This window comes from Nannobrachium achirus (genome assembly GCF_963921795.1).
Source record: "Nannobrachium achirus genome assembly, chromosome: 5".
Lineage (NCBI taxonomy): Eukaryota > Metazoa > Chordata > Actinopteri > Myctophiformes > Myctophidae > Nannobrachium > Nannobrachium achirus.
Window position 1 is genome coordinate 50906997 of NC_137814.1, and position 13787 is coordinate 50920783.

The window sequence follows — 13787 nt, forward strand, 5'->3', positions numbered from 1 at the left end:
CGGAACACTACACACACACGCACGCACGCACGCACGCACGCACGCGCGCACACACACATTGTTGCTGTCTGAGAATCTTAGACAGCACAAATACCCCTGTCAATTTATCACGATCTGTCTTCTCTCTCTCTTAGCTGTCAGATATGCTCCCCACGTCTACTGCACACACACACACACGCACACACGCACACACACACACACACACACACACACACACACACACACACACACACACACACACACACACACACACACACACACACACACACACACGCACCAGCTCTTTGATCTTCTGAACTGTCGACGGTGCGTCAGATAAGGCTCTTTTCATTTTGGACAGCCAGAGAGAGAGAGAGAGAGAGAGAGAGAGAGAGGTAGAGTGAAAGGTAGAGAGAGAGCAGTTGGGTTTGAAGTTGTCTGCCTGCCCGCTGTGAAGGAGACAGGAGGGGTTTTGACTCATGAATAGAAATTAAAGACAGAAAATTGAAATGAAAAGAGAGAGAGAGAGAGTGAGGGGGTCTTTTAGAGGCGGGAGGCGAAAACAAGAGCCAGGTGTGAGAGATTGTGAAGATTTAATCCCCTGGTTGTGCAGTCATGACGACGCTAGCCATGTTGCTGCGATGCTCGCCACGTTGCTGCGATGCTGTAGCCATGTTGCTACGACGTTTGGCTCGTTGCTACGATGCCAGGCGTGTTGCTACGATGATAGTGATCCACACTGCAGATTCTTTGTGGTGTGTCATAGTGACTCTGTTGTGTTGTCCTCTAAGCTCAGTGGGAGGCATTCTGGCTGACGCACTGTCTCCATATCGTCACTGTCGGGCAGAAACCTCGTATCTCCAAGTTTGAAATTTGTCATTTTTTTTTTCGCAAAGTAAAGCCCTGCTTCATCATACAAGGCAGTCTCACAAATGTAGTGAAAACAGCCGATCTACAAGCACACAACGCCTCGCGGTGCGAGGCGTTGTGTGCTCGTAGATCAACTGTTTTCACTAGTTTAGTTCATTTTTTAAATGATAAATACAAAAACTAACGGTTTTGGACATAGGCCTACAAGGTTTCCACCCGGCAACGACGATATACTTAACACACACACACACGCACACGCAAACCACTTCCCTCCTTGCCCATTCCTTCTTCCTTCCCTTAAGACCCCCTGCAGTGAGCAACTGGACACAAGTGGCCTCCAGGGTTCCACCAACTTTTAACCTTTGTGCGTGGGTTTGTTTGTGCGCATGTATGCGTGCGTGAGCGTGTGCCCGTCCGTGAGCGTACATGTACATTGCTTCTGAGACTCCATGGTTGTATACATCAGTGGTTCTCAACCTTTTCAGGCCGCGACGCCCAAAATAATCATATTTTAACTGGGGACCCCCCACCCTGACGAGCACTAAGTTTTGAGGCATTACATTTTGTATAACACGTTTCTATTGTGAAAATAGCAGATCTACCTCGCGTTGCGAGGCGTTGTGAACATGTAGATTGGCTATTTTCACAATTTCTGCCTTTAATATTTAACAATTTGGCGAATGTTTAATTTGACATTTTAGAGGTATTAAAAAGTCCTTAGATTGTCACTAGAAATGTGTAGATACCCTCTATACACTTAAACTTTAACAATGTTGCACATTAAGTTAATCATCTGGGTCCCGACCCACAGGTTGAGAACCACTGGTATACATCAACGTGTGTGTTTGTATGCGCGTGCGATTGTGTCCAGACGTGCTGCACGTTAGCGGCTGTAATCATGTACCTACGGTACGGTACAGTACAGTACGTGACTGGAGGGATGCGGTGTGTGTGCACCGTGCGACCCTTCCCTGAACCGCGGTGCTGGGCCAGTTGTCCGCCGGCACACTCTGAACAATGGGAACAATGGGAGATGCGCAGTGCAGTCCCCGGAGGTGTTGCAGCTAGAAAACATTTACTATACTGCTGTGATTGACTGTCCTACGGCCCGGCCAGGAGCTTTAACAATGATCTACTCTCAGAGAAGTACAACATGTGTAACGTCTGGCAGATATACCGGCATTCTGTTCACTTCCCTTTTGTCTCTGTAGGAGGTGGGTTGAGATGAACTCGATTCGGGCTCAGTCGGCGGGGGCAGGGGCGCTGGAACTCCCAAATCCCAAGGGGAGCTGAGCCTGGAGGAGTTCATAAAAAACGTGAATTTTCGTGAAAATTCACGTTTTTTATCCGATTTTGGGTTATTTTTATTACGGTTTCGGGTGCTTATTCCCCGCACAACGGTGTAACAAGGAGCTATATAGTTACTAGTTATTTTAGCACACAGTGCAACACACAGCACGCATGCACACACACAGTCACTCACGCACACACTACAAAATCGGGTATTATTTTTGTAACAGTTTTCTACTGTTTTTTATTCCCCATATACAACGTGTTAGTTTGCAACAATGAGCCCATAGGCAGTTTCTAGTTCTCAAATAAATAGACTTTGGTGTGCCATCAAAGCGGGATTTAAATTTTACTTCCCTTCTGACCGGAAGTGGCAAGGTGACCATGTGATTAGGTCACCATGTGATAATCAAATACCTTTTTTCAACATATTTTATTCCCCATAGTCAAATACATTATTGTTTTAATATAGCTCTGTGTGTGTGTATATAGGCTTATTTAAAAAAAAAAAAAAAAAAAAACGTTTTATTTTTTTATTTTTTTTCTCCCCACCACCAGGGGAGCTGCAGCTCCCTCAGCACCCCACTTCCAGCGCCCCTGGGCGGGGGTTAATATGAACTCGTTCCCCGGATAATTCCTGTACAACCTTGTTATCCTTTTGCTCCCGTTAAGCTTAGATTTCGTTTTAAGAGAAAAGCAGTTGTTTTTCTGGATCCTCCTCGCTGTAGGTGAGTAGGCAGGGAGAGGCCGTATGGGAGTCCAGAAGGTCATAGGTTCGACCCGTCGGCTAGGCCAACATATACATGTTGTACCCTGAGCGAGCCACTTACCTAGGCTAAGCCCTAGTATTTACTCCGGTGTGCTCACCTGAGCCATCTGAGCAGCCATCCACTGGGTGAAAGCGAATTCCCCTTCCCTGGGAATTCCCTTTAACAAACACCCAAATATCTTGATAATTCTACTATGTTTGTGAATTCTGTCATACTGTAATGCACCCACTTAGTCATTTAACCATTATTTATTGAATGAAACTGTGACTTTTAGAGTGACTAAAATCTCACCTAGTCCCGCTAGCCAATCACAGAGCGTCCTGTGAAGCTTGGCCAATGGGACCCTGGGCATACAACAAACTCTGAGCCGTTTGTGCCAAGATGTAGGCCATATCTAGGCCAGTGGTTCTCAACCAGTGGGTCGGGAGTCGGGACCCCCAGAGGGGTCCCCAAATTATTGTGAGGGGTCCCCAGATGTTAGCTTAATGTTAACATTCTTTTCTCACTGAACAGTAAGCAGACCAACAGTATAAGTGTATAGATATAGAGTCTATCTGCACATTTCTTAAGTGACAATTTAAGGACTTTCAATACCTCTAAAATGACAAATTAAACATTGGCCAAATTGTCAGTTGTGAGCATGTAGATCGTCTATTTTCACAATAGAACCGTGTTATTTAAAATGTAATGCCTCAACTCTTGGTGTTCGTCAGGGTGGGGGTGGGGGGGTCCCCAGTTAAAATATGATTATTTTGGGGGTCGTGGCTTGAAAAGGTTGAGATCCACTGATCTAGGCCAGATGTAGGAAACCGCTCAAAAACTGGATGTTGAACAAATAGTTGAATTTGAGCGTGAAACCTACAAGGTTTCCTGTGTTTCACAGGAGCTCTTTCATTCCTTGTTTGTGTTTCGACATTCTTCAGATTAAGGTTTACTACTACATTAAGCAGTGAAATGGCTGTAGTTTCTGTGGCTGATAGAGGTTTGTGTGTTTGTGGACAGACTTTGCGTGCATGGAGCCACTGGGGATGGAGTCGGGAGAGATCAGCTCGGAGCAGATCAAAGTGACGTCCCAGTACAACTCCAACTGGTCTCCAGAGCGCTCTCGCCTCAACTACCACGAGAATGGCTGGACCCCCTCAGACGACACCATCAGGGAGTGGATACAGGTAAAAACACATGCTTAAACCTTAATATTAAAGGTGAACTAGGCAAGTCTGTGTGTATACAAACACATCCCCCCCCCTCCCCTCTCTGACGGGCATCAAACAGGTAGCTGTCTTTGATGCTTTAATTGATTAGAGAGATCACTAATGAGTACAGAACGAGTTTGACACTGTTATGGCCCAATCAATCAACTCAGTGCACAACCTCTTTGAAGTTCAAAGTGAGCGATTAAGAGCCCTGTCTGAGCTCCCCCTCCCCTCACAGACTTTTCTGTCCATGCAAGGGATGAATGTCAATAAAAACAGTGGAACAGAACCAAAATACAGCCAGTGGGATGTGTCTTTCTGCAAGGAAACGCCCCGGCACAATAATAGTGACTGATAAAGTAAAAAAAAAAGTCTAAAAGTTGCACAGTTTCCCAATTCAATTTTAGTGATGAGATGGGGGTGGGGACAGTTTGGGTGCTTTGCTCATCCCTTACAACCCAATTTACTCATTCTCCCAATTGATGTCAGATTGTAGCGATGACATCACCACTTCCTGCTTTGGATTATGCATGCACTTTGGGAAAGCAGCTCACCGCAAAATCAAACCATCATGCATTATTGAAATGTCAAACTGCCGTTTGCTAGATTTCTGCAAATGTTTAATTATGATGCCTGACAGAAGTTAATTGCTGAAAAAGAGGGCCTTGTGTAATGTTTTATCCTTAGTTGCCAATAACTCTGTCACAGCGTTTCGGTTTTCATTGTCTTGTTTGTGATGATACACACTGCTTCAATTGGTAATTAGAGTAGTGGTAAATGGTAAATGGTGCATTTACATAGTGCCTTTATCCAATGCACTTTACAGAGATTATGCATTACATTCACTCGTTCACACGCGTATTCATACACCGATGGTAGAGGAAACCATGCAGGCCACCAACCTGCTCATCAGGAGCAACTATGGGTTCAGAGTCTTGCTCAAGGACTTTTCGACACTAACTCTGGGGGAGCCCGGGATCGAACTGGGAACCCTTCGGGAACCCTCCGTGTTCTAATGGTGGTGTCTCTACCCCTGAGCCACTGACACCCCGTAGTGCTCAGAATCCACTGCATCATAATGTCGTTGTCGGATGGAAACCTTGTATGTCCAAATACTGTTCGTTTTGTATTCATCATTTTAAAAATGATTTAGACTAGTGAAAACAGCCGATCTACAAGCACACAATGCCTCGCACCGCGAGGCGTTGTGTGCTTGCAGATCTGCTGTTTTCACTACTTTTGTGCAACGGCCCTGTGTGATGAAGCGGGGCTTTAAATCGCGAAAAAACTGGCACATTTGAAACTTGGAGATACAAGGTTTCTGCCCGACAGTGACGATAATGTTGTGTGTGTGTGTGTGTGTGTGTGTAGGATTTTTACTCCTCCGTTGTAGACACGTTGTTCTAGCAGGTGGGGCCTAGTGCTTGATGGTTCATCATTCGTGGTCGCATTCTTCCTTAGCTGTGTCATTTTCTCTTCGTGGTGTTGTGACAGACAGTTACTACAATGCACTGCTCATTTAGATAGGCCCACCGTGTGCATCGTTAAAACGCGTGGTCCTGTCCCCATTGTGCTGGACAGGAACTCATACAGGAAGACACACAATGCCCCTTGGTGGCTGAGAACCGACCCCTGCTTCCTTCCTGCGGAGGCCAAATCAGGAGTTAGACAGGAAGTGCAAGGTTTGGCACTAACACTCTGCAACCATCTATTGTCTGTCTAGGGAATCTGGAGGGTCTTCTTTCAGCTACTGTGGCCACAGCCAAGCCTCCAGAGATATAGCGATGTATAGAAGAATCTCATATTGTTATATTTGTGAAGATATTATTTCTGAAACGTTGATTGATTGATTGATTGATTGATTGATTGATTGATTGATTGAATACTTTATTAGAAATTTGGGAATAAGTACAGGACAGTCCAGTTCAGATACAAACTCTGCATTGATTGATTGATTATTTTATTAGACAAAAATGGAGAACAGTACAAGTTTAGTCAATATAATTGAAATGTAGTACAGTACAAGTACAGTTAAACACCCTGCCTAAAAGGAACATCCCAAATAAGACTTTTTACAGTCTTTTTTACGTTGGAAGCCCTCTGTATTTAATTCATGAACAAATTGATGTCCTTCTGTACTCATTTCATAAATTGGAGTCAATTCATAAAATGTGTTCCCCCGCTGTATATCCATTATCCATGGGGGGAAATGGTTCAATTTATTTAACCGCTTGAACACTAGAGTCCCTATTACGGGGTGAACATTCAGCTAAAAATAGCACATCTTCAAGCTCCATCTGCTATTTGTGTTGAATATACAAGAAAAAGCAGTGGGCCCACAGACCCACTGGCCCTGGGGAACCCTGGTCAACTAACTACACAGGATTTAGTAGTTAAGATGGATAACATCCTGTGAGTTGGTAAATGTGTACATACAACGCAAATCTGAGTTTGTCCTCCGAGTGCAGGGTTTTCAAAGTGTGAGACGTGCCACTAGAGGAGGGGTACCCAAACATTTTTGTCTCAGGGCACCTCATGAATATTTTTTTTAATCTGAGGCACCCTTACATTATAATTTTCACTCCCAGCACCTTATATTTATAACATATCGTCGGGTGGAACCTTGTATGTCCAAAACCTTGTATGTCCAAAACCGTTCGTTTTGTATTTATCATCTATAAAATGTACTAAACTAGTGAAAACAGCAGATCGGCTGTTTTCACTAGATTTGTGCGACAGTCTTGTATGATGAAGCAGGGCTTTGCTTTACCAAAAAACGTACACATTTGAAACTTGGAGATACAAGGTTTCTTCCCGACAGTGACAATATTTTAGTGATTATGTTGCGAGGAAAACGTTGAGATAATAGCCATTTTGGTTAGAACTGGCTGAAAATAACTTTGTACTTCAAGTTTAAAATGATACTAAATATTTTTTCAAGTGTCCAAATAAATTCCAAATATTATCAAATCATCTCGCGGCACCCCTGGACTGCCGTCGTGGCACCCCAGGGTGCCCCGTCAGTGCCGTCACCCACTTTGAAAACCCCTGCACTAGAGCATGGCAGCGGATGCGTGGTGGAGGGACACGAGGGTGAAAGAGACAGCTGGCTGGTGCAGGTCATCAGGAGTTTAGTATCGCTAGGCCTGCATATTCATGCATCAGCGGGTGTGAGGTTTGGTATTATACATAGAAGTTTGGTGTAAGACAGGAAATGGGGAGACACGCAGCAAAGTTCTCCGGGGTCGGGACTCGAACCTGCGACACTGTTAGGTATCAGAGCCTATGTGGTATGTGCCTGGACCGGTAGGCTACGACATGGCGCGCAAACAAGTATAAATCAGGCTTTATGTGTGCATGTCAATCAAATCCTGATTACTGGTCAACATTAGCATGCATGACATGGCTTGGGTTTCTTGTGAAAAGATTGTGGTTTATCTGATTTTTGACATTATTTTGTAACATGTGTTTTATACGCTTATTTCAAACAAAGCCTTGTTGAAACGTTAATAAATTAAATCTACCCTTCTCCAATGTAATTTATAGCCCCAAGAACAAATGCTATTCTACGCCACGGACTTGGTGAGCCATTTGAGTTATGACTGGTGTTTTTTTTGTGAGGGAGAATTTTCCATTTTATTTGATTAAGTGTGCTGCGTGGTCCTTGCGGCGGGGCCTGTCTCTCCGGCCCGCGGCTCCGCATTCATCTTACTTGAGGAGAAAATTACGAGTCGGTTAATTCATGCATGCCTGCTCTCTCTGCCACCCCCGCCAACCACAAACACCTCTATTATTCATTCCAAAGGCATTCATATTTCATCAATACTTATTTCCAGGTTACTATTCATAATGTTATCGCGGGAGATGCCGCTTGCCCGCCGTAGGTGAAAAAACGGAACGGCACGGGAGAGACAGTGAGCTCATTTTATAGCCATTATGAAGGAATTCGTAATCACATTTCCAGTGTGCGGTGACTCGTTCCGTCGTTGGTGCGTCATTTGCAGGGAATTGAAAATTCCAATGTGAGGGAGTGTGTGTGTGTCTGTCTCTATGTGTGCGTGCGTGTGTGGGTGTGTGGGTGTAAGCCCGGTTTCGTCCAAAACCCATTTTGTCTGACTGGGCCCCGCCACCCACTGTGGCAGGGACGTGCAGAGAATGTTAGAGAGGCAAGGGCTGAAATTTCTAAAAGGGCCTTTTGGTGAAAATATCGAAAATAGCAGACCTCCAAGCTCACAACGCGTCGCGCTGCGACGCGTTGTGAGCTTGGAGGCCGGCTATTTTCGATGCTGACTTCTACACAGAGAGGGCAATTCTTGCAACATGCTGCATTCAAGTTCAGGAGAGTTTGGACGAGGCAATTCTCTTGAATGCTGCCTTCAGGTATGGCATGGAAAGAGGGCATTTGCGTTTCTTTCACCATAGTAAAAACCGCATTCATGGTCTGGAGAGGGCACTTTTTAACAGATGGATAAAAGGGCAGGGGCTCAAGCCCCCTTTGATGTCTTATGTGTGCACGTGCCTGCACAGCGGTCGCCTTGCATTGGCTCCCCACCAGGGAGGTATATATATGTGGGCAGATTGACATGTTATTGAAAGCCGTGAGTCAAGCCCAGGATGGGCTTCCTTCCCCTACTTCCAAGTTAGAAAAAAAAAGGTATTTATAGACGCCCCGTCGCTTGAAGAGAAACGTTTGTCTTTGGGCTCCTTTTTCTTGACGCAACCAGGAAGAGGCTCGGTGGGCGTAACATCTGGAGAACACATTTCGGGGGTCCGTGCCTGGCGCTGTGTGTGTGTGTGTGTGTGTGTGTGTGTGTGTGTGTGTGTGTGTGTGTGTGTGTGTGTAAGCGAAGTGTGTTGTTGGAAGCTTGGGAGAGGGGAACTGAAAACAAAAGATCCTCCCGAGACCGTTAAAAAGGAGCCTTGCTATCCAGGGGGGGGGGGGGGGGGGGGGGGGGGGGGGGGGGGGGAGCAGCTTGCGGAATTCCACAGTGAACTTCCAAACCCAGGAAATGTCAATAAAAAGCCTCAGAAACAAATCAGAGTTCCCCCCACGACTTCTTCTCCAGAGATTTACGGAAGACATATCCCGCCTGAATTTCATTTCAGGGCTTTGATGGGGGGGGGCTTGTTGTCGAGGAGAAAGAACTCAAGTGTGTGTGCAAGATGTATCAATCACGGCGCTAAATGGCCCGGTCGGTGAGAGAAGGAACCCTCGTGAAAAACGCACTTCTTAGACAATGGCCTTCCAACGCAGCAGCAGGTCCGGAGCGGAGCGTGTTTGTCGGGTTGGGAACTGACCGCCACTAGTGTAGGCCCTGTCACTTTGCGATCTCAAATGAGAGCCATATAACATGTTGCTTGTTTGCCTCAGCCCGGAAAATTCCCCTCTAATGTGGTCGAAACTTTTTTCTTCCTCCTCCAACTCTGCCTGCTGTCCAAGCGCAACCCCAGCACTTTCCTAAGAAAACACTTTAGAAAACCTCAGACGAGAGAGAGAACTGGGTCGTAAGAGAGAGAGAGAAAGAGAAGCGCTTCCTTGGCTGATCACAATTCCTTTCCTCTCATCGTTAAAAAAAAAAACACCTCTAAAAAACAACAACGGCACAAAAAAGAACCCCCTCGCACACACATCAATATCCTGTTTTGGCAGGAAACGCCTGTGTTTTTTCTTCCCCTCACAATCTTGTTTAGTCACAGTGCGACTGAACGTCTCTCCCCTTCCTCCGTAGTTTCCTTCATTAAAAAAACCCTGAGTGGAGGGTTCTCTCTTTTCAGTGGGCGTTTGAGTGTCAGCCATGCCAAGTGGTGAGTAATTAGAATATGGAAGACCAATTAGCTTCACTCATCTGACAGAGGAAGTCTGGTGAATGGGGCGAGGAGGACGCCGCTTTAAATTGGGAGACTCTGGACACGGTAGCGTCTAATTGTGTCATCAGCTGCCCTTGATGAAACCCATAGCTGGCAAAGAGCCTGTTCTCCTTTGAAACAGCTACTGTTGGTTATATTCGTCACCGAAAACGCAATTATACATGATCTTCAAAGTTGAAAAAGTATGCATAACCAGTAAGACTCCCTAATCCGAGATAAGCAACCGTCACATTGCATACACAAACTTTAGGGCGGCAATCGTAACCAATCAGGAGGGAATATGGGAAATGGGACAGATCCATGTTGAAGACATGATTTTAGAGATACTGTGTACCGCTTTGAATGATTTTAGGCCAAAAGAAATCGGCCTGATGGTGGCGCTAGAAGAGGGGCATGTGAGAAATGAGGTTGTGGTTTGCCAGCCAAGGAGTGTGTGTGCAAAGTTTGGCATGGTTAGGGGCAATGGTGCCCGAGATAAGAGTAGGGCAAAAGTGTGACGTGACGGACAGACTGACTGACTGACGGACAGGGATCCTTTTTCTACGAGGGAAAACAGGGAACGATCAGCAAAAACAGGCAGGCAAGTTTTAGATTGTGTGTGTGTCCCTAAGGGACAGTTGAACACTTTAAAATATAGAGGATTGGATGTTATTTTGGACTCAAATTACCCTCTAACAGCTAAAAAAAAAGAAAAAGAAGTACCATAATTTGTCTTCGTCTCTGTGCTCAGTCATCCCGGAAGGGTTTGCGGGCAATTTTTCTCATCTCATTCTGGACACACCTCGTCATATTTTTGCTCTGTATTATACAGTGTCTTTGTTATGATCCTAGGTGCAAGGGAGCAGGGGTGTCACACCAAATCCTGGGCCCTGGGTACAAGGATTCACTGCGGGCCCCCCCATGAGCGTTCTTCATAGGGGGAGGGGGTTTAACCCATTTAGATTGTGAACACATTATTTAGTGCTTTAAGTTTTGAAAAATAGCAGATATACAAGCTCACAGCGCGGCACCGAGTGCCGCGCTGCGAGCTTGTAGATCTGCTATTTTTGAAAAATCGTGACAATTTGAGCTCAAACTATTTCGTGTGAAGGACCCCCAAAATGATATGTATTTGGCCACGGACCCCCATCTCAAAATATTTAGTTCCAGGGACCCCCCCAGAAGCAAAATTTGAGTTACAAATGTTCGCTTAAAAAAATACACATATTCAAAGATTTGCACACATTTTCACGACTTTTCAAAAAAATAGCAGATCTACAAGCTCGCAGCGCGGTGAGCTTGTATATCTGCTATTTTTCAATAGCTAAAGTATAAAAGAATGAAGTCCCCCTCCACCTTGGGCCCTAGTAACTCAGTCCCACTCTCCCCCCCCCCTTGTGACGCCCCTGTAGGGGAGAGTGGTGGTTGGTTTGGAGGGCTGCGTCTAATCTCCTGGGGAATGTAAAGTAGAAGAGAGCAGATGGGAACATCTGGGAGCGGCCTCTCACGCAATCCCACGGGACCGCGTTTCCCAGGGGTCCATGTTACGGTCACAGCGCCCACACAAATAACCCAACGGGAAGCTATTTATTCCGTTAGCCCTCCAAGACTGACAGCGGGAGGAGCTGAATGTAGGAGCCCTCTTGTTGCCGTGCCATAATGCATAATGTATATACGTCGTGGTCGGGTGGAAACCTTGTATGTCCAGAACCGTTCGTTTTTGCATTTATCATTTTGAACATGATTTAAACTGGTGAAAACAGCCGATCTACAAGCACACAACGCCTCGCACCGCGAGGCGTTGTGTGCTTGTAGATCGGCTGTTTTCACTTCTTCTGTGCGACGGCCTTGTATGATGAAGCAGGGCTTTACTTTGCGAAAAATCAGAAACTTGGAGATACGAGGTTTCTGCCCGACAGTGACAATATCTCTGTGTGTGCATGTGCGTGTCTATCTATAGTAATGTAATTACATGGCATGTTTACCGTGCATCTCGTGTAGTGAAGAGTTGAGTGTGTTTGCATGCAAAAGTTCAACTGCTATCGCCACAGATGAATGGGCGTTTTTGTCTCATCCTAATGGGCGGTAATTGAGGTGAATTGGAAGGTTGTCACATTCAGTGCAAGAGTTGGAAAAGGTCTGTTGACATTTCAACTGTAAAAAATGGACTAGGATGACCTTAAGTGGCCAAAGCATGTAGACCTGATGTAACTGATATGATAGTTGGTATCTTTTTGTATATCTTGCCTCCCAGGCCACTGCTATGCACACGCGCGTCACCGCGTCACTCACACACTATGTGTACCACGTTCCCGACGGGGCGCCAGAAATGAGTCAAGCTGATCATCATAATAATGAATTATCCTCGCCTGGAGGCCGGAACGGCACGAGGCGGAGGATTATGGACGGACAGACTCGCTCATGTGAATCTGTCTGTCTGTTTGTCTGTCTGTGAACAGCTAATTGGAGCGGTCGGCGTGAAACTGGGCAGTGCACTCCCTGTAGGCCAGGGGTGTCCAAAGTTCGGCCCAGGGGCCAAATGTGTCCTGAGGACAAATTTCATACGGCCCATACGACTCATTCCTAATATGTGTACTATAACCGGCCGGCAGCACAGTCAAACAAGAATATTTTCCAGGGCATGCCATAAACCATAAATTGTCAGTATTCCTTGTTCCATGTTGTGACTGTGTCATTCTGAGGGGGTCAAAGAAATGCAATTTTATTGTATTTCTTTACCTTGCATGTCTTTGTTACATTTGGTAATGTGAAATAAGTTAGTTATTTGTGTTTTGTTCAGAGCACACACCTGACAAAAGACCGTTGATATTAAATATTGATGACGATAGCTAAATTATGGTCCTACCGAAAGTACATCATGTCAGTTGATATAGTTGGCCCTTTTAATGTGTTTCAATGTTCTTTAATGTAGCCCCCTTTGAAAGAAGTTTCAACACCGCTGCTGTAGAACAAGAAAAGCCTTTTTTTTAATCGGTCTCACGGCGGCTATTTTACAACCACTACACGTTTGGGCCTATGAATTGAACCGTAGGTCGTACAATCAAAATGTTTTTCATGACACAACTCCACATGTATAAGGCCCCGGCCATTAGTGCCATTTCAGCTGTTTTGGGCATGTCGTTATGGGCATAGGCAGGGACAGACTGACGGACGCTGTGTGAGCTTTTCGATCTTTTCCTGCGAAGATAATTCATATGTAGAGTGAAAACAGAAAAAGTTGCTCAACAACATAATGGGGTTTAAGTGGTTTAGCGTTACACTGAACACACAATCAGTCACCATTCCAGGTCTGGTTCCTCAAGGCCTGCGGCATTGACCGTCAGTCCCTGCCAATGCTGTCACTACCGTGCTCACCACTGAACTGTGAAAGAAAACACCTGGAGTGAAATATCACCACACAAACACCTACGCACACGCACATACACACACACACACACACACACACACACACACACACACACACACACACACACACACACACACACACACACACACACACACACAGACAACGTGCACAAGACACAATTGCACAGATATAAAGTCATGTAGACACACACGCACATTCTTGCATGTGCATGCACTTGCACGTGCATGCACGCACACGCACACACACACACTCACGTGCGTCATGCGGTCACACACAACTCATTAGTGATTCCAGCAGACAACCGTAAAATTGGTCCTGGAGTTGATTCTCTCTCTCTCACACACACACACACACACACACACAAACACACACACAGACACACACACACACACACACACACACACACACACACACACGCACACACACACTCTGCAGGGTGTCTGCTATTCT

The 13787-nt window shown here is 45.6% G+C and overlaps 1 pseudogene across 1 annotated transcript in view; it reads left to right on the forward strand.

The window, feature by feature from the left end:
* LOC308286037 (neuropilin-1a-like) overlaps positions 1-13787 on the forward strand; it is a 104395-nt pseudogene that overhangs the window by 58300 nt on the left and 32308 nt on the right. Inside the window, exon 6 of the transcript XR_013963343.1 lies at positions 3912-4078. The product of XR_013963343.1 is annotated as a neuropilin-1a-like (transcript). The remainder of the gene's footprint in view (positions 1-3911; positions 4079-13787) is intronic.